Source organism: Chiloscyllium punctatum, chromosome 52 (genome assembly GCF_047496795.1).
Source record: "Chiloscyllium punctatum isolate Juve2018m chromosome 52, sChiPun1.3, whole genome shotgun sequence".
NCBI classification, from domain to species: domain Eukaryota; kingdom Metazoa; phylum Chordata; class Chondrichthyes; order Orectolobiformes; family Hemiscylliidae; genus Chiloscyllium; species Chiloscyllium punctatum.
This window is the reverse complement of record NC_092790.1, coordinates 36,540,497-36,564,232: the sequence shown is the minus strand read 5'-3', so window position 1 is coordinate 36,564,232 and position 23,736 is coordinate 36,540,497. Positions and strand designations below refer to the sequence as shown.

Here is a 23,736-nt window from a genome sequence, read left to right as displayed (position 1 = left end):
CTGTACCGGGGAGGGGTTGTGTCCCATAGCAGGATGGGTCAGGCCCGAGGGGAGTCTGTACCGGGGAGGGATTGTGTCCCACAGCAGGATGGGTAAGGCCCAAGGGGACTCTGTACACATGTGGTTGTGTCCCTCAGCAGGATGGGTAAGGGGTCTGTGTCCCACAGCAGGATTGGTAAGGTCTGAGGTGAGTTGTACCGTGGAGGGGTTGTATCCCATGCAGGATGGGTAAGGCCTGAGGGCAGATTGCACCAGGGAGGGGTTGTACCCCACAGCAGGATGGTTAAGGCCAGTCAAGAGTCTGTACCAGGGAGAGGTTGTGCCTCACAGCAGGAAGGGTGAGGCCCAAGGGTACTCTGTACCAGGGAGGGTATGCGACCCAAAGCAGGACAGGTAAGGCTCAAGGGTAGACTGTACCGGGGAGGGGTTGTATCCCCCAGCCAGACGGTTAAGGCCCGAGAGGAGTCTGTACCTCAGAGGGGATGTGTCCCACAACAGAATGGGCAAGGCCCGAGGGGAGTCTGGACCGGGGAGGGGTTCGGACCCACAGCAGGATGGGTAAGGCTTGAGGGGAATCTGTACTGAGGAGGGGTTGTGTCCCACAGCAGGGTGGGTAATGTCCGAGGGGAGTCTATGTTGGGGAGGGGTTGTGTCCCACAGCAGGGTGGGTAATGTCCGAGGGGAGTCTATGTTGGGGAGGGGTTGTGTCCCACAGCAGAATGGGTAAGGCCTGAGGAGTGACTGAGAGCAAAGATTTACTTAGGGAGCTGAGGGGCAACATTTTCCACAGAGGACGGTTCATACACGGAATGGACTGCCAGTGGCGCATGGGAGAAACAAGAACAATTACAACATGGAAAAGACATTTGGGCAGGAACATGGAGGGGAGAAGGTTTGAAGGGCCATGGGCCAAACGCAGGGAAATGCAACTCATTCAGTTCTGGAAACCTGGTCAGCATTGATGACTTCAGCCAGAGAGTCATGCAGCACAGAAACAGACCCTAAGTCTTGGGTTATTGGGGGAGTGGACTATCGTGACAAGGCATGTTGTAAGACTGAAGTAAGTTAGAGAGATATGGATGGTCGTCTGGACTGGAGCAGGTTTCAAATGTGTGAAGTGATTGGTGAGAGGGGAGGAAAGTACAGAGATAGGAAATGTTTTTGGCATTAGAATGATTGAAGACACTGATCCACAAGACAAGCCATAGATACAGTGTGGGAGAGGGAACACAGAATGGAACATTCCCAGACAGCATTCCCACCCTCTCGTGGAAGGCCTGCTTTCCCCTCTTTTGTACTGATGCTCACTAAGACAGTACAGGCTTGGATTGATAACTGTGACACTCCCGATGTTGTCTTAGTACAAGAAAACTTGCAGTAAAGGCGGTGACTGAACCTGGGGTGTGTCTGTACTGTGCTCCCCCTCCAGCACTATAGCTATGTCATGTCCTGTTAGCTGATGTTTGGAGCCCTCTCATTGCTCTCTGTTCTGTGCACTGAGTGTGATCTTACCTCACTGCAGGATTTACTGAAGGCTCCAGATCTCCCTGCCCTGTGTCTCTCTGGCTGACAAACCATCTTCAATGAGAGATGGATGAGACACCCAGCAGCTGGGAAGTCTATTAGGTCAGGAACTTCCTGAGTACCTACAGACAGATAAGCAGAATGGGAAATTAGACTGATGCAGTGAGGGCTACACATGTCAAATGGCACTGAGTCCCACAGAAATCTGGAACATCCCAGTCTCCATCGTCGATCTGGAGTGGAGAAGTCTGTTTGCTCAGGATCTGGAGTAGCTGCAAGAGCGAGGCACATTGACAGAGGCAGCAATTAGACCCACACAGTGAGGGATACCACATGGAGAGATACTAAGTGATATCACCAGAGTGCAAGATCAAACAATTGTGCAGGAAGAAAGGGTTTTGATTCATGTTGCACTGGGATGGGCAACCTGTGAGCAGGCGAAGTGATGGCCTAGTGGCATTAAGTGAGACAATTTATCCAGAAACTCAGCAAATGTTCAATGGACACAGGTACAAATCCCACCATTGCAAATGAGAAAATGAGAATTAAATGCTTCAAAAAGATGTAATTAAAAACCTGTGAGTATTAAACAATTGCTGATGTTAAGAAAAATCCACCGTGTGCATTCATGTCTTTAGTGAAGTGATCTCAGGTGGGTCTATCCTCCGATTGTCCTCGACCCCGATAGCCCCGCCCTCCTGCTCATTGACCTTCTCAAGATGGCGGCTCTGAAGCCCGCGCTCCCTCTTCCCTCAAATAAATGGCGGCCGTGACCCTGGGCCGCTTTCCCGACAGGGACCATCATCTCCTTATCCGGGTCTGGAGGGTCTTTTTCGGATTTTTTTCACCTATATCCGCGTCTTGTGAATTCTCTCCGCTCCTTTCTCCCAGCAAGTCTCCCACACGCCGCTCTCTGAAGCCGATCGTAGCCGCACCGGGAGAAAGCTGTTCCATGACTCGCCGTGTCCTGGTTAATGTGACACTGCGCATGCTCTTCATAGAAACCAAACTGCGCGTGCGTCGGAGGTTGTCAGTGAGTTCATAGAGAATATTCATATCTGCACAGAATCACGGGGGAAATATCCGACATTAACAATTGCTCTGTCGAGTTACAGTCATTGAGATGGTTAATATGTAAATAGATTGTTCGGTCCAACTTAACCATACCAGCCAGGTATGTAAATTACCAATCGTTCTGGGAGTTTGAAAATAAGTTTGTTACTCAAGTTGTGTAAATCGATTGGAAATATGTTCATTGTCAGATTTACATCTGAACTATTTCTTTAAAATCTCACATTGGTTTATGAGAGGTGTTTAATGCTCCGCCATGCCGTGGCAATGATCAATCCTGCAAAGCAGTTTGCTTTCTGACCAATCCTGAAGCGTTCACTCCACAGAATGCATTGGCCCCTCTCCTCACTCACTCTGGTTGGAGGACCGGCCGCTGCTCGGTCCTCCAGTTCCGCCCCTTCCTTCCAAAGGCAGAGGTGATTCAGGTGCGACTCAGCAGTTAAGCAACAGAAACATTAACGGACAAGGGAAGTTGGAGTCGATGCCTTGTGATGCAGGGAAAATATCCCGAATCTTGGACCGAGAGACCGGCGTTCAATTCACAGGTACTGCAGGTGTGTGTAAAAACAACTTTGAACAGGTTCATGAGGGAAAATAAGGGAAGTCAGGAACCGAGTAAAAACAATAGAAAACCCATACAATGTGGTGGTGCTCTCAATAGTCAGATGATTTTAGTCTTTACCAAGTGTTTCACGGTCCCAGTACAGTCTGTTCTACTCCTCCTTGTGCACATATACCACGATTGTGGGGTAAAGTGTTGTGGTGGGATATAAAGGTGCTTTTCTAGAACTCACTCGGTTTTGGAGTTGAAAATGGGTGAGAAAGAGTAGGGTTTTGTATGGAGTTACCTGTTCCCCTCCTGCTGCAGCATCTCATTATTGCCCTGACTCTACCTCGTACATGTTTGGTAGAGATCACTGTCATTTCATAAGTCCACAATACAAGATCCGTCACGCTGTTTCGGACAGCAGAAATCTCTTTTAGCACTATAGTCGTGACATGCATGAACCTGTTGCAGTGCTTCAAACTCCATGACAGACTCGGTCTGGAACCTCCTCTATCCTTAAGACTTTATGCACTGCTTGCACTTTTCCATTTCCCCTTTGCACGTTCCCTTTCCAACCCACCCCACCTGTATCATTCCACAGCTGGAGCTGTCAAGGGCAGAAGTCTGTGGAATAGCCTCCCTAACCTTCTCTATCTTCCTTTTAAGATGTATTTTAAAATCATTCTCTTTAATCAATGTTTTGATCATCCATGAAGCACCTTAGGAGATTTGCCATTGTGAAAGTTCCATACAATGCAAGTTGTTGTTGGTATTGCCATACATTAGGAGAAACAGGAATGATGCAGTCAAAATTCTAACAAGAAAGTCACTGATAGGTGCAATGTATAGGCCACCAAATAATTACATCACATTGGCATGGGCAATAAACAAACAAATAAATAACTAATGCCTGTACAAATGGTACAGCTATTATCGTCGATGGTTTTAATCTACATGTAGATTGGTCAAACCAGCTCAGTCAAGGTAGCCTTGAGGAGTTCACTAAGTGTATTCATGATAGTTTTCTTGAACAGTATGAAATGGAACTGACAAGGGAGCAAGCTATCCAAGATCTGGCCCTGTGCAATGAGGCAGGAATAATTAATGACTTCAGAGTTAGCGATCCCCTGGGAAGAAGCGATCACTGTATGGTTGAATTAGAATACATATGGAGAGTGTGAAGATAAAATCTATTAACTGGGTCCTGTGCTTGAACACTGGGAACTACAATAGAATGAGAGAGAATCTGGATAAAGTAGACTGTAAACAAAAATTTTATGGTGGGAAGTTGATGAGCAGTGGAAGATTTTCAAAGACATTTTACAAAGTGCTCAGCAAAGATGTATTCCAGTGAAAAGGAAGGACTGTATGAAAAGGTATACTCGGCAATGGGTATCGAAGGAAAGTGATCAAATTAGACCCTAAGAACATAAGACATAGGAGTGGAAGTAAGGCCATTTGGCCCAGCGAGTCCACTCCGCCATTTAATCATGGCTGATGGGCATTTCAACTCCACTCACCCGCATTCTCCCTGTAGCCCTTAATTCCTTGTGACATCAAGAATATATCAATCTCTGCCTTGAAGACATTTGGTGTCCCAGCCTCCACTGCACTCCGTGGCAATGAATTCCACAGGCCCACAACTCTCTGGCTGAAGAAATGTCTCCGCATTACTGTTCTGAATTTACCCCCTCTAATTCTAAGGCTGTGCCCACCGGTCCTAATCTCCTCACCTAACGGAAACAATTTCCTAGCATCCACCCCTTCCAAAACATGTATTATCTTGTAAGTTTCTATTAGATCTCCCCTTAACCTTCTAAACTCCAATGAATACAATCCCAGGATCCTCAGCCGTTCCTCATATGCTAGACCTGTCATTCCAGTGATCATCCGTGTGAATCTCCGCTGGACACGCTCCAGTGCCAGTATGTCCTTCCTGAGGTATAGGGACCAAAACTGGACACAGTACGCCAAATGAGGCCTAACCAGAGCTTTATAAAGTCTCAGTAGCATAACGCTGCTTTTATATTCCAACCCTCTTGAGATAAATGACAACATTGCATTCGCTTTCTTAATCATGGACTCAACCTGCATGTTGACCTTTAGAGAATCCTCGACTAGCACTCCCAGATCCCTTTGTACTTTGGCTTTATGAATTTTCTCACCGTTTACAAGGTAGTCCATGCTTGTATTCTTTTTTCCAACGTGCAAGACCTCGCATTTGTTCACGTTGAATTTCATCAACCATTTCCTGGACCACTCTCCCAAACTGTCTAGATCATTCTGCAGCCTCTCCACTTCCTCAGTACTACCTGCCTGTCCACCTAACTTCGTATCATTGGCAAACTTTGCTAGAATGCCCCCAGTCCCTTCATCTGGATAATTAATATATAACATGACCACGCAGGTAACCATGCCTGGGATCCAATCAACGACAAGTCTAGCAGTAACTTCAGTGCATTTGCCGAATGGGCAGACTGTTCAAGTGCAAGGAGTTATCCAAGCAGCTCAGTCTTCAGTCATACAGTCCCCTCCAGTTCAGACTGTTCAGATCTCTACTATATCTGAATGTGAGGACTCCAAGGATGGATATGCTATCATGTGGATAGCATGACTGACTCTCAGAAACGTAGAGAAATTCTATTGAGACAGCCTTCATTCAGGAAAATCCTGAATGAACTTTCTTCTGATCCCCTGGTGTGCCAAGAAATTGATGAGGAAAAATCAGAAGAAGAGTCTGTCTCAACTGTTACTACAATGACGATGCAGACACCCATCTATCAGACTATCAGCAGACAATTCATTGCTATCACACAGCGGGGGAGCAATTCAGCTGGCCAGCAATGGTTCAGATGGAGTGCAAGGACTCCAGACACTAACAATGACCAACGCAGCTACAGCCAAGGTTGGAGCAGCCATTGTACAGTATGCAAAGAGCCCCGATGGACAGCAAATCTTTGTTGAAAATGTGTTGCTGGAAAAGCGCAGCAGGTCAGGTAGCATCCAAGGAACAGGAGAATCGACGTTTCGGGCATAAGCCCTTCTTCAGGAATCAGGCAGCATCCAAGGAACAGGAGAATCAACGTTTTGGGCATAAGCCCTTCTGTGCCAGGCAGCCAAGTGCTTGTACGAGGTGCTGCTGAAGATGTCCAAACCTATAAGATCCGTACAACTCCTAACTCCACTGCTGGCCAGGGAATGGTTATGGCATCTTCACCAGTCCTGCAAAGCCAGTCCCAGAATGCTGAAGAAACCACTCAGAAATGTGAAATCTGCCTCATGAAAAACAGGGAAGCGGCTCGAGAGTGCCGTCGCAAGAAGAAAGAGTATGTGAAATGCTTGGAGAATCGGGTTGCTATTCTGGAAAATCAAATTGAAAGAGAAGGTGTACAAAGTGGCCAAAAACAGCGTGAAACTAGAACTGGGAAAATGTTAAAGGTCAACTGAAAGCCACAAAAGAGCTATAAAGAAAAGTAATATAGAACATGAGAAAAATAAACTAACACAGACTATAAAGACAGAGAGCAAAAGTGTATATAAATATATATAATGAGAAAAGAATGGCTAAAGTAAATGTTGGTCCTTTGGAAAATGAGAAGAAGCATTTAGTTATGGGATATCACAGTGGAGGATACTAATATCTTTCCAGTAACTAGCAAAGAGACAAAGGTAGGTGAGGATTTGGAAACTATCATTATTACGGAACAGCTAGTTTTAGACTGTTTGGAGGTAATTGAGCTAACCATAGAAAAGTCTTCTGACCCTGATGGAATTCCTCCCAGGGTACTAAAAGAGATGCCAGGAAAAACAGCAAATGCACTGGCAGTAATTTTCTAAAATTCACTGGACTCTGTGGCAGTCCCAGCATATTGGAAAACAGCAAAAGTGACACCACTGTTTTTAAAAGAAGGTGGACAAAAAGTGGGGAATTATATACCAGTTAGTTTATTCTCTGTAGTGGGAAAGATGTTTGGGTCTATTATCAAGGAAGAAATAACAGGGAATCTCGATAGAAATTGTCCCATTGTACAGATGCAGTATGGGTTCATGAAGGGCAGGTCATGCTTGACCAATCTTTTGGAATTCTATGAAGACATTTCAAACAAGGTGGACAATGGCGACCCAGTGGATGTGGTGTACCTGGATTTCCAAAAGACCATCAACAAGGTGCTGTGCAAGAGGCTGTTGCACAATATAAGGGTGCATGGCGTTAGCGGTAGAGTATTAGCATGGATAGAAGATTGGTAAACTAATAGGAAGCAAACTGTTGGGGACAAATGAGTATTATTCTTGCTGACAATCATTGACAAGTCGTGTGCCTCAGGGATCAGTGTTGGGACTGCAATTATTTACAACTGACACAGATGATTTGGAGTTGGAACTACATGTAGGGTGTCAAAGTTTGCATGTGACACCAAGATGATTAGCAGGACAAAGTGAGCGGAGGACTGTGAAACTTTGCAGAGCAACAAAGATACATTTGAGTGAGTGGGTAATGGTCTGTCAAATTAAATAGAATGTTTGTAAGTATAAAGTTTATACTCTTTGGTTATAGTAACATTTAAAAATAAAATCACTTGAATGTTAAAAATTTGCATCATTTGCTCTGCAGAGTGACCTGAGCATCCTTCTGCATGAAGGTTGGTCACCAGGTACAACAATCAGTTCAGAAAGCAAATGGAATTTTGTCCTTCGTTGCTGAAAGGAATGTGTTTAAAGGCAGAGGTTATGTTCCAGCTGTATTTGAGTGCTGGTGAGACCACCCCTGGAGTACTGCATGTAGTTTTTGTCGTCTTACTTGAGAAAGGATGTACTGGCACGAGAGAGGGTGCAGAGGAGGTTAATTAGGTTGATCCCAGAGTTGAGGGGTTTGGCTTAAGAGAGACTGAGTAGATTGGGATTATATTCATTGGAATTCAGAAGAATGGAAAGATATAAAATAATGAATGGAATGGATAAAATAGAAATAGAGAGATGTTTCCACTGGCAGGTGAAGCAAGGACAAGAGAGCATCATCGCAAGATTAGAGGCAGCAAATTTAAGACTGAATTGAGCAGGAACTTCTTGACCTCGATGGAATTCATTGCCCAGGGAAGTAGTTGATGCTAGTTCAGTAAATGTTTTTAAAGCTAGGTTAGATTTTTAAAAACGTAATTAATTAATGGACACGGTGAGAACATGGGTAAATGGTTCAGTGTCCACGAAATGATCAGCCATGATCTTATTGAATGGCAGAGCAGGCTCGAAGGGCAGGATGGCCTTCTCCTGTTCCTAGTTCTTCTGTTATACATCCCTCCCTCATTCGTGACTTGGAGGTGTTGGTGTTGGATTGGGATGGACAAAAGTAAAATTCACAGAACACCAGATTATTGGTCAACAGGATTATTTGGAAGCTTCTTCATCAGGTGGTTTTGAGATGCTGTTGTGTCATTTTTAACTCTTGTAACTCATGACCAGCAACAAAAGCCACGACGCAATCCGTATGCTCCAGCCAACAATGGGCCGCGGGTGATTGATGTCAGAGGCGGACCAATGGAAAGGCAGAGACAGCGCTGGAGGACCTGGCGGGGCAGTTGGTCCTCCGATCAATCAGGATGAATGAGGGGCGGGAGTAGACTATACCACGTGATCATCCTCGCAATCGGTTCGGGATGTGTGGACGGAGAGCCGTTGGTAAAGATAGAAATAAACAGCAGCAAGCGGGAGGGAAATGGTGTTGGTATGGGTTGAGAGGGTTCACAGACATTTGGTGCACATCGGAAAATACAAATTTGAAACTTAGTCCCGTTTTTGCAGTAAACGGGACAATGCCTCATCTCGCGATTGACTCGAGTAAGCGCCACCATCTTTATTCGGGGCAACGATTAACTGGACTTGTGCAGCCGCCAACTTTGTAGGGGGCAAAGTTCAGTGGGAGGCATGTGCAGCCTTCTCTGGTAGAGAGACAAAGGAAAGGATTTACACAGAGCATATTCACACCCAGAGAAATGGATCTTTTTCTGGATTTGTTTTGTCATTCGTTTAAATGATTTGGATGTGAACAGAGGCGGTATAGTTAGTAAGTTTGCAGGTGACACCAAAATTGGAGGTATTGTGGACAGTGATAACGGGTATTTCAGAGTACAATGGAATATTGATCGGATGGAACAATGGGCTAGGAGTGCCAGATAGGGTTTAATTTAGATAAATGTGAGGTGCTGCATTTTAGAAAAGCAAATCAGAGCAGGACTCACACATTGAATTGTAAGGTCATGGAGAGTCTTGCTGAACAAAGAGACCTTGGAATGCAGGTTCATAGTTCCTTGAAAGTAGCGTCGCAGGTCGATAGGATAGCGAAAAAGGCATTTCGTATGCTTCCCATTATTGGTCAGAGCATTGAGTAAAGGAGCTGGACAGGACATTGGTTCGGTCACTTTTGGAATATTGTGTGCGGTTTTGGTCTCCCTCCTTTCAGAAGGAGGCACTGAAACTTGAAAGGTTTGAGAATTGATTTTCAAGGATGTTGCCAGCGTTGGAGGATTTGAGTTGCAGGGAGAGGCATGATAGGCTGGGGCCATTTTCGCTGCAGTGTTATAGGCTGAGGTGTGATGTTTTAGAAGCTTACAAAAATCGTGAGGGACAGGGATACCGTAACTAGACAAGGGTTGGTGGAGCATAGAACTAGAGGATAGAGGTTTAGGGTGGGGGGTGGGGGGGAATTTAAAAGGAGCCTAAAGGGCAACTAAAATTGTAACATTTCAAAGGCATTTGAATAGGAAGTGTTCAGAGGGATGTTGGCCAAGTGCTGGCAAATGCGAATACGTTAGGTTAGAATACTTGGTTGGCACAGATGGGTTGGACTGAAGAGTCTGTTTCTGTGCTAGACATCTCTGACTGTGGGATCATAAAAGTGAACATTGCTCTGATTCATCTCTGGGCTCTTTGATGTCCACTTGTTTGTTAGCTTCCTTAGTCTCTCGTGTGTATTTTTGTTCTGTGTAGTATTTTACTATTACGTTCACAGACCTCTTTGTAAATGAATTGTCCACTGCTGCCCGGCTCCTGACCATATGCCCCATTATCAGGTTATTTTTTCCACAATATCTTTGACAGTCAAGAATTCTTTTTTTCCAATAAGTGAGTGGATTTTCCTTCCATTTCTGACAGTCAAATTCTGCATCATTTTCATTCCCTATAATTCATATTGCACTCCCTGAAACATCATGTGTATTTCTCCTTCCACAGATACCAGTGATCAAGGCCAAAGCTCTCTTGCCTGTTGAGAAGGTGATGTTTGACTTATTTGTACTGCTGCAGTTTGTATGGTGAAGGTGCTCCCACGACGTGGTTGGGTAGGAGATATTACAGATTATTCACTCAGAGATAGTGAAGAGTAGAAGATATCTGTACAAATCAACACATTTTTAATTTCACAAAAATATTGAGAACTTTTGACATAAGACCACAGATGGAGAATATTATATCCGGTGACCAAAACCATTACCAAATAAGCAATTTTTCAGGAATGACTTCAAGGAAGAAAGCAGATCTTAGATGGTAGGAATTCCAGACCATTTTGCCTTGGAATCTATAGAAACAGTCACACAGCTGAACCCAAAAATAAACACATCATTGAGAGTCTGAACTAAAATGAGTTGTTGAGATGTGAAAGGGTGTGTGGTGCAGGAAGATAGGAATGATTACAGCCAGGAATTAAGTCAAGGGTGTGAAAGTAAATTGCTGTTGCTTATAAATGGGAGCATTTTGATGGATCAGCAAGTACAAGTGAATACTTGGGCGGTAGAGTTCTCAATATTCTGAAGATTATAGGGAGGGTGATTGTGGGATGCTGGTCAGGAGTGGGTTTAGATAATGAAAGAGAGTTTCAGTAAATGAGCTGAGACTGTGGTGAGGTCAGGTGATATCAATGAAGTCGAAATAGTGGTCTTGGAGTGGGACTGTGCTGTTGCCCTCAGCTGTGGTATTCAGCTGTTTGTCAGTTTGTGAATCAAGTCTGTTACAAGCTCAGAAGCTGATTGGCCCTGGCAGAACCCAAACTGGGTGTCACTGAGCAGGTTATTGTGAGCATGTGCTTGACAGCACTATCGATGACAACTTCCAACACTTCACTGCTGAGGGAGTGTGGACTGATGGAGGGAAATTGGCTGGGTTGAATGTGTCCTGCGTTTTTGTGTTGAACAACACTACTGACATTTGGAAATGTTTCCCAGATGCCAGTGCTGGAGCACAACTTGTCTTGGTGGGCAGCAAGTTCTGGAGGAGAAAGTGAGGACTGCAGGTGCTGGAGATCAGAGCTGAAAATGTGTTGCTGGAAAAGAGCAGCAGGTCAGGCAGCATTCAGGAACTCATTCCTGAAGAAGGGCTCATGCCCAAAACATCGATTCTCCTCCTCCTTGGATACTGCCTGACCTGCTGTGCTTTTCCAGCTACACATTTACAGCAAGTTCTGGAGCACAGCCATCAGTATTATTGCCACAATGCGGCAGGGCCCATAGCCTTTACACTACTTGTCAATTTCTTGATCTGATTTGAAATGAGTTTTCAACCAATTCAATTCACATCTGTGAAGTCAGGGACCAATAGAGAAGGCTCATCCACTTGGCACTGCTGGCTGAAGATTGCTGCAAATGCTGTTGTCTTATCTGTTGCATGAATGTGTGAGGCTCCTCCATTAGTAAGGGTAGGGATATTGTGATGCTTCCTGCAGTGAGTTGTTTAATTGTCCATCACCATTCCTGACTAGGTGTGGCAGAACTCAGATCTGATCCATTGGTTGTTTGATCACATAGTTCTATTTGGTGTTGCTTGCACTGTAGCTTCACCAGGTTGGCACCACATTTTTAGGTATGCCTGGTATTGCTCCTGGCATGCCCTGCGGAACTCTCCATTGAACCAGGGTTGATTCCCCTGACTTGATGTTAATGGTTGAGTGGGGGATATACCAGGCCATGAGATTTCAGATTGGGCTGGAGTACAGTTCTGCTGCTGCTGTTGGACCACAGTGAGACAGAAGTTGCAGGGTCAAGAGGGCTGATTGTGTGGTTGTATTTTCCAGTGCACGAGAAAATACAATGTGGTCCATCCAGTTTCATTTCTTTGTTGAGTCTGTGCAGTGACTAATACAATGAGTGATTTGGTGGGCCACTGTCAAGAATGCAACTTTAAAAAAAAAGGATTTGTAATTTACACATGAAAGAAGTGAAACTATCATGGTATTCGAACAAATGAAAGACTGAACAGACAATCAAGGTATTTTTCAATGGATAATTTCAGTTACATCACACTGTAAATGTTTGCTACAAATTCCGTGCCTTAGAATTGTGCCCTCCACAATCACCTGATGAAGGAGCGGTGCTCTGAAAGCTAGTGTGCTTCCAAATAAACCTGATGGACTATAACCTGGTGTTGTGTGATTATTAATTGAGAATATTACAGCACTACTAACAGGGCTGCATGTAAACAAGCTCAGCCCAGTTAATCAATACATTCGGAAGGATTTCCTCCAAGTTTGATTACAGAATATTAGGCAAAACCGTCAACTTCAACCTGCAATGTTGCTCTTAACAAAAACTTCAGGCTGACACAAAGCTCCCCAACCCACTGCAATGTGGTAACCGGGCCCGGCCCAGGAATTGGAACTGGGACATTTGTGGACTGTGATCTCAAAGGAAGGGAGCAAACACAATTCTGACAGGTTAGTCCTCAAAGATGAGTAGCAAGTTTGAGACAAGGCAGGTGGTATGCCTTCTTACACTTAGTAAAGTTGCATTTCTTATTTACAGTCGTGTTTTGCAAAGTATAAAAAAACCAGTTTGTTTTCCGTGGTTCGGGAGTTTTATCCTCGTTGGTCACAGTTGCAGCCCCTCGCTCCCCAAGTCAAATCACAGGATCTATAACAAAAAAATAAACTGTACGTGCTGGAGATCTCAACCACAGAAACAAAGTGCTGGAGAAACTCAGCAGTTCTGAGGGTATCTGTGAAGTGAAAAAAATGTTACATTTGAAGTTCACTGACTCTTCATCTGAACGGACAAAAGGTCATGAGACTTGGAGCTTACACTGTTTTATTCCCCTCAGAGATGCTGCTGGACCTGATGTTCTCCAGCACTGTGCTTTCTATAGTGAACTTTATTTACAAAACAGATTGGAAAAATACTAATCTCCAAAAGTGAAAGGTTCATTGCAAACATGAGCATAGTTTCTACACTTGAGTTACACAAGCACGTCTCGGTTTAAAAACAAGATTTAACTCACAATAATATTCCATCTCAAAATTAGCCAAGTTACACCAGTAATAAAGCTCCTCCACCCAATGAGGCACTTCAGCACAACATCCTGCAGTGTTACACACAGCCACCTGTACCAAAGAATGATCACATGTCACAAAATTGAAGGCCAAGAGCATGTCTCTTTAAAGGAGCTGAAGTCAAACTCAATTTTTGGAAGGGTTTTTATTAAACCTGATCGAACATTTAAATCTCAGAGCATAATCTTTCCTTTTTTAAACAAAGTGTGTGGGAAACATCCCACATCTTGTTAAAGGTTCAGATCAGTCTGATACATAGAGCCAACGTTCAAGCAAACATCACACTTTCCATTCACTTCTACAAAGGGCTGACATCACATTTCTTCAGGATTTAAAGTATTTTATAAATTGTTTGTAAGCTCATTTGTCACGTTAAAGAACTGGATAATGAATGCCATTGTATTCAATAAGAGTGAAGCCTGTGACAGCAGATTTATCTTTGGAGGGTAGTGTATGTGCTTTCTAAGTTCTGGGAGCACTTTGGGAGACTGCTCCCAGATGGTGTTAGTGAGCATATCTGGAATGCACTGTTTAGATTTGGGAATCCTTGGGAGACAATCTGTGGTCCCACTAATACTTGGCTTGTGTTGTTGGTGTACAGTAAGCAATTCATAAAGTTACTTATGTATTGTTGTTGACTACCTGAATGGTATTCAAATCTGCCAGGTTGCCTTCAATAGTGTAAATGCATCTATTGTAAATGTTTTACAATATTCCAGAACTGCCCAGTGCTTGGCAAATTCAGGGGGGACAAAAAATCACATTGAGTAATTTGAAATTAAGAATCCAAGAGGATGTAACCACTGAAGTATTCAATTCAAATAGTTAAATGGAGTGCTCACATTTAAAATACCTGTTATCCATAGGAATGGATGGACTGACAGAATTGGGACCAAATTCCTGGCTGGGGAGTGTGAAATGTGCTTTGATAAAGTCACCTGCATTTACCAACAATAATTTGGCAAGCTCGGAAATTTAAAAAACAATACGAGCTTCATTGCTGCTCCAGTCGGGTCACAAACTCTGTGAAAAAAATAACAATGTTCAGGTTTATTGCATACACTCTGAAACACGTGTTCCTTCTACAGATCCTGCAAGTTTCCCCAATGAGCATAGTCCATCCAAATGATGTTGCTAACTTTGGCCAACTCATTTCTTTCCGAGCCTCTATAACCTGAAGACTGACCAGAAGCAATTACTCCACATATGTGGGAACATTACCGACGAGGATTTTTTCCTTCAGAATTGACTTCCATATATTCAGTGCCCAGAACAGATAAAAAGCTTGTTACCTTTTATAGAGCAATGATTCAGTGGGAGTAAAACGCCAACCTTTTCTTGCTTAACAATCACGCTACCTAAATTTTAAACGTGAACACTTCTTAATAGTTCACCAGATCCTAATGAAATATTTTGTGCGAACAAATCACATGATACATATTTATTCAGATAACAAAACAAGTTTGTTCATTGAAGAACCCAGAGGAAAAGGTCATGAAACAATGTGAGTTTGATATACCTCAATCATCATTTCAAGTGCATTCTCTGCATAAATTCTCCTTTTCCTCCTCGAAGTATTTAACTTCTTGAATAATTGTGAGAATGAAGTCGCAGTTGTACAACACAAAATCTGACCCTTCAGTCCAACTTGACCATGCTGACCAGATATCCAAAATTAATCTAGTCCCATTTGTCAGCATTTGTTCCATATCCATCTTAAACCCTTTCTACTGATTATCAGTTTATTTTACTTTATCAGCACTTGAAATACTGACATTTTTTTCTCCCAACATTGGTTAAAGAAATCATAAGTTCATTCATCCAAGTTAATTTTGTAATCTTTCACAAAGAAACAAGTGAGAACATCATATAGCTGAGTGCAAAACAAAATACTGCAGCTGCGTGATATCTGGGAACACTGTAAAGGTGAGGCACTGATACTGCACAAGTTTGTCAGCACGGTTTCAATTACTAGAATAATTTAGACTTCACATAGTTAAGGTAAATGTGCGATATCTGAATTTCATGAATTGGTTCCTATTGCACTTTTGAGAAGATTAAACCAAGAATAATTTTTGTTGATCAAAGGAGAAAGTGATGACCAAAGAAGCTGGACATTAGAGTCGGAAAGTGTCATGCTGGAAAAGCACAGCAAGTCAGGCAGCATCCGAGAAGCAGGAGAGTTGATGTTTCGGTCATAAGCCCTTCATCAGGAATCATAGGCTTCAGAAAAATAACTGGCATAGACTTATGCCAATACATTTGTAGAAGGGTCAGATTAGAGACTAATTTCAGATTTGGTACCATTCAGTGCAACATTTCAGTATGATACTTACATATGTTCCTAAAAGAGAAGTTGTCTAAAATTACAAGCTCTAGAATGATTACACGATTAAACCTGGAAATAAAGCTGGTGAACAAGAATGGCAAAGTGAAGTCCCATCAGTATCGCCTCGGGCAGTGTCAAGTAAGAATTTGACAACAGAGTTGCCACTTTGGTGTAACCTGCAGTCTGGCCAAAATGCAGCAAAAATCTGTTCAATTTCATCTGCAAACTATTGAATGCAAATCCTCCTTGCACACTAATGAGGCAGCATTTTGGGATGTCATTTTTAAAATATATTATTTTCAAAGTTCCTCACAATTAAGAGTGATCACTTGGTGCTGTCTGCATAACACAGTATGAAAAGGAACTAACAAAAAAAATTATAACCCCAATTCAGAGTCACTAATTCATTGATATTGCATGGGTCCAGCATTTGTAAGTAATCAGTTTTTAAAAATAAATACAGATACATTTACTAACTATATTGGAGAACAGTCAAATTTCTTACTGAACAGAGACAGGATTGGACAGAGTCTGCATGGATTTAAGAGAGGGGAATCGTACTTAGCACATTTACTGAAATAATCTGCAGAGTCAAATATTAAAGAAAGAAATTGCAGGATATTTAGAAAAGCTTATCATTAAACATGGTAGACTGGGTTTTGTGAAAGAGAAACTATATTTGACAAATTTATGACAGTTCATTGAGGAGAGAACAAGCAGGACTGATAAAGGGCAATCCAATGATGCTCTGTATTTGGATTTTAAAAATGTAAATGATAAGGTGCTACATAAAAGTTAATTGCACAATTTAGGAGCTCATGGTATCAGCGTAATGTATTAGTATGGACTGAGGATTGGTTAACCACACTGGCTGTTGCTGAGTCCTCACTTGGAGTACTGTATACAATGTTAGCTCCCATATTTAATAAAGAATAAACTAACATCGGAGACCATTCAAAAAAGATTCACTTAGCTGCTTTGAGGACGAAAGGGTTGGCCTATCAAGAATAGATAAGCAGAAGTGATCTTATGGAAACAAGATTCTGAGGAGCTTGACAGGGTAGATGTTGACTAGATCTTTTAGCACCAGTGAAGTCTCAAACCAGGGGACATTACATAAGGGAACATTCATTTTAGGAAAAGTAAAGATTTTTTTTCTCAGATAATGGCTAGAATTTTCTCGCCCAAAAACTTGTGAAAGTTAAATGTGGGAGGGGAATGGTTGGGTTACTCTTTGGAGGGTTGTTCTGGCTTGTTGGGCTGAAGGGCCTGTTTCCACATAGTAGGGAATCTGTGATTCTATCTCAAATTATTTTAAAAGAGGGCAGATATACTTTTGAAATATTGAGCAGTTGAGGGCTATGCGGATCAAGCATAAAAGAAGTGTTGAGGTCTGGGTTGGCCAAGCCATGATCTGATAGAATGGGGGAACAAGCTGAAGGGAATGAATGCCCTACGCCTGCTCCTTGAGGCTCCGTTTCATGTTTTTTTTGTTTTCAAAGAAGAGTGTGATACAATGTGCTAAAGAAGATGTTGTGAAAAGCAGTGAAAATGAGTTGTTTATGTACTGATTCAGATGGCATTGATTCATCAATTACAGCTATACAGTCATGAGTGGGAAGGCAATTCCCTCCATGAATAAAGGAAATCTACTGCAGAGCTCACACAAAGGGAATTCTGACCCTCAGTAAACTCTCCCATCACATTACCCAACATATTAGTTAAGCAGGACGCACTGCGCATGCTCTAGCCAACAAATGACCCGCGGGTGATTGATGTCAGTACTGGACCAATGAAAGGTCGGTGGGCGGATCTGGAGGACCTAGGGGAGGTTGGTCCTCCAACCAATCAAAGTGAATGAAGGGCGGAGCTAAACTAAACCATGTGATCACCCTTGCGCGCGGCGCAGAGTCGCCGTAATGAATGCTCGGGAAGTTATGGAGAGAAAGGATACGGTAAGGAAAGAAATAAACAGGGAAATGGGATAAAAACTGTGTTGCTATGAGCGGAGAAGTTTTACAAACAAATTGTGCACGACGGAAAACATAAATTTGAACGTCCCAGTCCCGTGTTTGCAGTAAATAGAGAGTTGCCTCAGCGCGGCTGCAGGTCTGATTGAGCGCCGCCATCTTTATTCGGGACAACGATTCACTGGACACGTTCGGAGCCGCCATCTTTGTAGGGGGCAAGGTGCAGCAAGGCGCATGTGCAGCCTTTTGTCTAGTACAGAGTCATTGGGATCATAGCAGCCAATACTGCTCTGATTCACCTCTGGGCTCCATCATAACCACTTTGTCCGATCTAGCTTCCTCAATCTCGAACCATGGGTGTATTTTTGGTCTGTTTACTCCTGTATTATTACTTTTATAGACCCTTTGTAAATGAGTTTTTCACTGCAGCCCAGCCCCTGACCATGTACTGCTCTATTATCAGATTACTTTTTTCTTGAATATTTTTGACAGTCAAGAATTCTTTTTTCCAACAAGCAAGTGTATTTTCCTTCCATTTCTGACGATCAAATTCTGCACCATTTTCATTCCCTGTAATCCATTTTGCTCTCCCTGAAACATCAACTGTGTTTCTCCTTCCACAGAAACCAGTGATTAATGCCAAAGCCCTGTTGCTTGTGGAGAGGGTGATGTTTGACTTTCTTGTACAGCTGCAGTTTGTGTGGTGAAGGTACTCCCACAATGTGGTTGGGTAAGTGGTATTATAGATTATTCATTCAGTAACAGTGATGATTTGAAAATAATGTCCAAATCAACAACAGTTTGTATTTTTATTATCATGCTTATAATTTCACAAAAATGTTATTGAGAACTTTAGACATTACGCCAGAGATGGAGATATTAGGTCAGGTGACCAAAAGCACTGTCAAAAAGCAGATTTTGAGGGATGTCTTAAAGGTGGAAAGCAGACCTGAGAGGTTTTGGCTGCAAATTTCAGACCATGCTGCTTCAGCAACTGTAGAAACAGCCACACAGGTGAAGTAATGAATTAACAAATGGTTGGGAGTCTCGAAGAAAATAGGTTGTCGAGGTCTCAAAGTGTGTGTGGTGCAGGGAGCTAGGGATTATCACAGCCAGGAATTAAATCAAGGGTGAGAATTTTAAATTGAGGGATATTGGCCAGGTGAGACTAGATTGGGTTGGGGTATCTGGTCGGCATGGATGGGTTGGACCGAAGGGTCTGTTTCCTTGCAGTACCTCTCTATGGCTGTATGTTGATTATAATTAGGAGCCTTTTGATAAATCAACAAGCAGAAATTTAGACTTTCTTGATATTACAGTGAGGTTGAATGTGGGAAGCTGGCCCTGAGTGTGTTTGGAAAATGAAGTCTGGAGATAACACAAGGTGGATGAGAGTTTTAGTAAATGAGCTGAGATGAGGGTGGAATCAGCTAGAATTAGTGATCTTGGAGTGGGACTGGGCTGTCACCCTCACCTCGCCTCTGGGATTCAGCTGGTGGCCAGATTGTGAATCAGGGCGGTAACACAATCGGGAACTGAGTGGCCCTGGTGGAGCCTAAATGAGTGTCGCTCAGCTGGCTGTTGCTGAGCAGCTGCTGCTTGGTTGCCCTGTTGATGACTACTTTCATCACTTTACTGCTGATCGAGTGTGGACTGATAGAGGGAAATTGGCTGGGTTGGATTGCCCTGTGTTTTTGTGTTGAACATCCCTGGGCAATGTTCCACATTGTAGATAGGTGCCAGTGCTGGAGGGGTACGTGACTTGGTGGGTGGCAAGTTCTGGAGCACAAGCCATCAGTATTATTGCCAGAATATTTGCAGGGCCCGTAACCATTGCACTACTTAACCATTTCTTGATGTTATTCAAACTGAATCGAACTGGCTGAAAATTCACATCTGTGATGTTAGAAACCACTGGAGAAGGCTGAGATGGATCATCCCACTTTGCACTTCTGGCTGAAGATTGCTGCAAATGCTGTCATCTTATCTGGTGCATGGGTGTGTGAGGCCCCTCCATCAGTAAGGGTGGGGATATCTGTGATGCTTCCTCCAGTGAGTTGTTTAATTGTCCATCACCGTTCACAACTGGGTGTGGCAGAACTGCAGAGCTCTGATCTGTTCCATTGGATGTAGGATCACTTAGCTCTATCATTTGCTGCTGATGCTGTTTGATGTGCAGATAGTCCTGTTTGATAGCTTCAACAGGTTGGCACTTCATTTTTAGGTCTGCCTGGTGCTGCTCATGGCATGCCCTCCTTTCCTGTACATTGTGATGGGTGAGTGCAGGATTTACAAAGCCATGAGATTACAGATTACAGTTCTGCTGCTGTTGATGTCCAATAGTGCCTCAGAGATACCCAGTTTGAGATCGTCCATCTCTTCGAAGTCTGTCCCATTTAGAACGGTGATAGTGTCATTCAACACAATGGAGGTTTTTCTCAACTTTAAGCCAAGTCTTGTGTCTCCAAAAGGAATGTGTGATGGTCGCGCTTACTGATACTGTCATGGCCAGATGTATCTGCCGCTGGTCAATTCATAACAATGAGATCACTCTTGTTTTTCTCTCTTGTTGGTTCCCTCCCCACCCGCTGCAGACTCAGTTGAGCAGCTATATCCTTTAGGACCTGCAGCTCAGTCAGTAATTCTGTTGCAGAGCTAGTCTCGATTGTGGATATAGAAATCCTGTACCCAGAGTACGTTTGACTGCATTTTATTGCCTCAGTGCTTCCTCCAAATGTTGTTCAACATGAAGCAGAACTGATCCATCAGCCAAGAGAGGACGGGACGTGGTAATCAGCAGGAGCCATGAGACTTCCTGGTCACCGGAGTCAATGCTGAGTGGTCCCAGGGCAAATCCTCCCTCTCTATACACCACTGTGCCACCACCTCTGCCTGGTCTGTCCTGCCGGTGGGACAGGACATATCCAGAGATTTCAGGAGAAAGTGAAGACTGCAGATGCTGGAGATCAGAGTCAAGAGTCTGGTGCTGGAAAAGCGCAACAGGTCAGGCTGATGAAGGGCTTAGGCTCGAAACGTCGATTCTCCTTCTCCTCGGATGCTGCCTGACTGTTGTGCTTTTCCAGCACCACACTCTCGATATCTAGGGATGGTGATGGTGGTGTCTGGTTATCTTTGTCAGGGATGATTCCATGTGTATGACTATGTCAGGCTGTACCTTGACTAGTCTGTGAGACAGCTCGGCACATTTTGGCACCAAAAACCATATGTTAGTGAGGAGGACGTTGCACCATCGAGAGGGCTGATTCTGTGGTTGTATTTTCTGGTGCTGTGTTAGTTGCCAACTGGTCCATCCAGTTTCATTCCTGTGTTGAGACTTTGCAGTGATCAGTACAGTGAGTAGCTGGCTGGGCCGCTGTCAGGTTGGCAGGATTTGTTTCGCCATTGACAATTGTTTCATGGAGATCAGGAGATTCCTAATACGTTGTTTTTTTTTCTTGAATTCAGATTCCACCATCTGCCAAGATGGGATTCGAATCAGGACTTCAGTCGTTTGTTTTAATATTCTGGATAAAACCTAAATACATCAGGTTTGTTCACTCATTTTAAATATCACTAACCCTGGTTTTGTTTCTTTGTGAAACACTGCCCATCATCCTGTCTCCTCCATCCTCCCCTCCAACAACGAGTGAGGAGCACATGGAGTTTCTCTGTCACTAAGACTGAGATAATCCGATCTGCTGCTTCTCTCCCTCCCACTAGCCCACTGAGTCAAACTGCCTCACGTGGTGTTCCTGGTTTTTGTCCGAAACCTACATCTTTCTCCAGTGTCTTGTCAAGCCTTATCAGAGCTCACCTTGACCCTTTACCCTAATCTCGCTAAACTCCCTTTCCAACTCTCTTTCCTCTGCTGCCGCCTCATCACTCCCCTTTGCCAATTCATAGATATTGTTCCTTGTTCTGTCTGTTGGTCTTTTTTTGGTTATGTCCTTCTCTCCCATTCTGTGAAAAACTAATATTTGACCTCACCATTGTTGGAAAATCCTGCTCCATCTCCACTCTCCTTTTCCTTTCTGAATTCCTTGCATTTGGTGTCCCTTAACGATCTATCCTTGGTCTCTCCTGTATCTCACGTACATTGTGCCAGGAGGTGATATCATCCAAAAACACTGTGTTAGGTTTGACATGTACACGGACGATGCCCAGCTCGCCCTCCCCATCATCCCTCTCCATTACTCCACTGTTACTCAATTATCAAACTGCTTATCACATTCCCACTACTGAATTAGCTGCAGTTTCCTCCAATGAAACATTGTCATGGTTAAACCCATTGCCTTACCTTTACCTTTCTGCTGAGCCCCTCCCACCCACTGGGAACTCTCTGAGGCAGAACGACACTCTTCACAATATTGCTGTTATATCTGACCTCAAGGTGACCTTCTGATCAGACATCCACACAATCACAACACCGGGAACTCCAATCTCTTAAATGTTGCTCACCCCAACTCCATTGCTACTGAAACCCCTTACCCACGTCTGTGTCACCTTAAACTTGAATCCAAAACAGAACCCTTGATTCCGTGACTCATAATCTGGTTTCAGACTCCCCTCTCAGTATTTACCCTCCGACACATCCCCTCTGTATTTATCCTGTCAAACCCCTTCAGAATCCCATCTGTCTCAATGAGATCACCTCTCTTTCTCCAAAATCCAGTGAGTAGAGTCCCAACCTTTTCAGCCTTTATTTAAAAGATAATCCCTCCAAACCAGGGATCATCTCATTGAATCTTCCCTGAAATGCCTCCAATAACGTGACACATTTCCTTATCTAAAGGGACCAAAACTGCTCTCATTACTGCAGATATGGTGGTCTCACCAGCACTTCCACACATTACTCTCAGGTAGAGACTCCAAACTCTAATACTGAAAAACTTTGAAACAAAACATTCGATTCCCCTTCCTGATTCCCTGTTGTAACTGTGTGGTAGCTTTCTGTGTTTCCTGAACAATTACCCCTGGTCCCTTTGTTGTGCAGCTTTCTACAGTTTCCACCATTTAAATAGTACTTTGTTCTTTTATTATCTCCTCCAAAATGATCAATTTCCTATTTTTCCCAAGTTACACCCCATCTGGCAATTTGTTGCCTCTTTCTCCTGTGCATCTCTCTATTTTCATAACCCTCTTAGACCTCTACAGTTATGCCTTTTCTAGGAGATATCCCCCCTTCCCATTCTTCCAAACATTTACTGGGAGCACTGGGCAGTGGGAAGCAGACAGAGTTGCTATCTTTTTAGGGATACGCTTTGGAGTGATTGGGAGGATCTTCCTACCCATTGGTCAGGATGGAGACAACTTGCCCATCGTTAGGCATTAGCCTTTCACACCCATGTCTTATTGATGAGGCAGAGCGGCAGCACGGAATGAAAGAAAAGAAAGTCATTCTTGTTCCCCATATCTCCCTGACGCTTGGATGATTTTCTCCAATGTGTCAAAGAACTGCTGTGTTCAGTCACATGAGATCTCAAGTTGGAATCTCCTAGAAACCCACAGATTTCCCTCTGAGTTGACTGCTGATGTCCTCAAGGGTAATATGTACAGTAATCCTGGGCCACGAGGAGGGGATGGTGTGAGTTTCTAACTTGAACTGATAGTGATAGATTTTATAAACTTGTATTACAGGATATTACAGGTGGACATTCAGATGGTAATCTCAGTAAATATTCTGCTAAACTCTAATTGAATTACTCAGTATATCAGGACATGGATATTCGCATTGTGTGTGTGAGTATTGTGTTCCAGATCAATCCCATTTGCTGCTTTAAGATTCTCCTTTGAATCATCGCATTCTCTCAAAAGGTCTCCCCAAACCTTCAATGTGTCCTGTAATCCTTTTATGATGACCTGATGAGTGTAAGGTTTATTATTCGGATGTGTAATTTTTGTATAAGGATGCCTCAGAGAGGGAGCACAATATTCTTAAAGGGGAGAATAACCATTTTGAGGAGAGGCTGTTGTTTATTGGTATCAATGA

At 43.4% G+C, this 23,736-nt stretch overlaps 2 long non-coding RNA genes and 1 pseudogene across 11 annotated transcripts in view; 2 read left to right on the top strand and 1 right to left on the bottom strand.

Annotated features, from left to right (window-relative positions):
• LOC140470567 (uncharacterized) overlaps positions 1-1,960 on the bottom strand; it is a 52,717-nt gene extending 50,757 nt beyond the window's left edge. The window contains exon 1 of the long non-coding RNA XR_011956531.1: positions 1,513-1,960. This is a non-coding gene — a long non-coding RNA (uncharacterized lncRNA). The remainder of the gene's footprint in view (positions 1-1,512) is intronic.
• A 3,577-nt stretch (positions 1,961-5,537) lies between these two features.
• Positions 5,538-12,525, top strand: LOC140470629 (cyclic AMP-responsive element-binding protein 1 pseudogene; annotated as a pseudogene).
• A 5,121-nt stretch (positions 12,526-17,646) lies between these two features.
• The window catches only part of LOC140470988 (uncharacterized), a 55,917-nt gene continuing 49,827 nt past the window's right edge, over positions 17,647-23,736 (top strand). For 6 of the 10 annotated variants that reach the window (XR_011956832.1, XR_011956830.1, XR_011956828.1 and 3 more), the window contains exons 1-3: positions 17,647-17,732; positions 18,371-18,477; positions 21,213-21,295. This is a non-coding gene — a long non-coding RNA (uncharacterized lncRNA). Of the gene's footprint in view, positions 17,733-18,370; positions 18,478-21,212; positions 21,296-23,384; positions 23,487-23,736 lie in introns of those variants that run through there. The other 4 variants (XR_011956824.1, XR_011956826.1, XR_011956823.1 and 1 more) reach the window with 3 other exon arrangements.